Here is a 2,500-nt window from a genome sequence, read left to right as displayed (position 1 = left end):
GGCGACCCCGGACGGACGGGGCTCCGCCTGGCCCCTGCCCGCGGGGGCAGGCTCCGGGTTGACCTGGTGGCCGGACGGGGAATAAGCCCGGAGCCCGGGGCAGGGCGACCCCGGACGGACGGGGGTCCGCCGGCCCCTGCCCGCGGGGGCAGGCTCCGGGTTGACCTGGTGGCCGCTCGGGACTTAAGCCCGGAGCCCGGGGCAGGGCGACCCCGGACGGACGGGGGTATGCCGGCCCCTGCCCGCGGGGGCAGGCTCCGGGTTGACCTGGTGGCCGGTTTGCTTTCGGGCCACCAGGTCAACCCGCTGCCTGTATGGGGTTGACCTGGTGGCCGCTTTCCTTCCCGGCCACCAGGTCAACCCGCTGAATGTATGGGGTTGACCTGCTGGCCGCTTTCCTTCCCGGCCACCAGGTCAACCCGCTGAATGTATGGGGTTGACCTGCTGGCCGCTTTTCTTCCCGGCCACCAGGTCAACCCGCTGAATGTATGGGGTTGACCTGCTGGCCGCTTTCCTTCCCGGCCACCAGGTCAACCCGCTGAATGTATGGGGTTGACCTGCTGGCCGCTTTCCTTCCCGGCCACCAGGTCAACCCGCTGAATGTATGGGGTTGACCTGCTGGCCGCTTTTCTTCCCGGCCACCAGGTCAACCCGCTGAATGTATGGGGTTGACCTGCTGGCCGCTTTCCTTCCCGGCCACCAGGTCAACCCGCTGAATGTATGGGGTTGACCTGCTGGCCGCTTTCCTTCCCGGCCACCAGGTCAACCCGCTGAATGTATGGGGTTGACCTGCTGGCCGCTTTCCTTCCCGGCCACCAGGTCAACCCGCTGAATGTATGGGGTTGACCTGCTGGCCGCTTTCCTTCCCGGCCACCAGGTCAACCCGCTGAATGTATGGGGTTGACCTGCTGGCCGCTTTCCTTCCCGGCCACCAGGTCAACCCGCTGAATGTATGGGGTTGACCTGCTGGCCGCTTTCCTTCCCGGCCACCAGGTCAACCCGCTGAATGTATGGGGTTGACCTGCTGGCCGCTTTCCTTCCCGGCCACCAGGTCAACCCGCTGAAAGTATGGGGTTGACCTGGTGGCCGCTTTCCTTCCCGGCCACCAGGTCAACCCGCTGAAAGTATGGGGTTGACCTGGTGGCCGCTTTCCTTCCCGGCCACCAGGTCAACCCGCTGCCGGCATGGGGTTGACCTGCTGGCCGCAGAGGGGCAGGCTCCGGGTTGACCTGGTGGCCGGACGGGGATTAAGCCCCGGCTCGGAGCAGGGCAAGCCCGGGCGGAGGGGGGTCCGCTTGGCCCCTGCCCGCGGGGGCAGGCTCCGGGTTGACCTGGTGGCCGGTTTGCTTTCGGGCCACCAGGTCAACCCGCTGAATGTATGGGGTTGACCTGCTGGCCGCTTTCCTTCCCGGCCACCAGGTCAACCCGCTGAATGTATGGGGTTGACCTGCTGGCCGCTTTCCTTCCCGGCCACCAGGTCAACCCGCTGAATGTATGGGGTTGACCTGCTGGCCGCTTTCCTTCCCGGCCACCAGGTCAACCCGCTGAATGTATGGGGTTGACCTGCTGGCCGCTTTCCTTCCCGGCCACCAGGTCAACCCGCTGAATGTATGGGGTTGACCTGCTGGCCGCTTTCCTTCCCGGCCACCAGGTCAACCCGCTGAAAGTATGGGGTTGACCTGCTGGCCGCTTTCCTTCCCGTCCACCAGGTCAACCCGCTGAATGTATGGGGTTGACCTGCTGGCCGCTCTGCTTCCCGGCCACCAGGTCAACCCCCTGCCGGTATGGGGTTGACCTGCTGGCCGCAGAGGGGCAGGCTCCGGGTTGACCTGGTGGCCGGCAGGGACTTCAGCCCCAGGGCCCCTGGCAGGGCGACCCTGCCCTTGTTCCCCAGAAAAGGAGAGAGCTGGCTCGCAGCGGGAAAAGCTGCCTACGGCACCTGGGATTCCCAGGCGGTCACCCATCCAAGTACTAGCCAGGCCCGGGACGGTTTACCTTCCGAGATCGGACGGGATCGGGGGCCTTCCGTCCGGTATGGCCGTAGGCACTCGGCTCCGGTCCGCCTCGTCCCCTTTCCCTTACTGACTCCCCTGCCTCGGGTGGGCCCGATCCTTTTTTCCGTTTTTTTTTTTCGCTCCGGAGGCTTCATGAGCCCCCCCCCAACACCCCTTTGGGGGTCGGTGAAAATTTTTTTTTCAGACTTCCAGGGGCCCGATCCTGGCCGCGGGCACCCGGCTCCGGGCACCCGGCTCCGGGCCGCCTCGTCCCCTTTCCCTTACTGACTCCGCTGCCTCGGGTGGGCCCGATCCTTTTTTCCGTTTTTTTTTTTCCGCTCCGGAGGCTTCGTGAGCCCCCCCCAACACCACTTTGGGGGTCGGTGAAAAAATTTTTTTCAGACTTCCAGGGGCCCGATCCTGGCCGCGGGCACCCGGCTCCGGGCACCCGGCTCCGGGCCGCCTCGTCCCCTTTCCCTTACTGACTCCCCTGCCTCGGGTGGGCC

General features: G+C 65.9%; 1 non-coding gene across 1 annotated transcript; it reads right to left on the bottom strand.

The window, feature by feature from the left end:
• Nucleotides 1-1,927: 1,927 nt before the first annotated feature.
• Nucleotides 1,928-2,046, bottom strand: LOC141979723 (5S ribosomal RNA). The gene has a single exon (XR_012637117.1). It is a non-coding gene; the product is annotated as a 5S ribosomal RNA (ribosomal RNA).
• Nucleotides 2,047-2,500: the final 454 nt, after the last annotated feature.

This window comes from Natator depressus, chromosome 28 (assembly GCF_965152275.1).
Source record: "Natator depressus isolate rNatDep1 chromosome 28, rNatDep2.hap1, whole genome shotgun sequence".
Classification (NCBI taxonomy): domain Eukaryota; kingdom Metazoa; phylum Chordata; order Testudines; family Cheloniidae; genus Natator; species Natator depressus.
The sequence above is the reverse complement of the archived record's forward strand: the minus strand, read 5'-3'. Positions and strand labels throughout refer to the sequence as shown.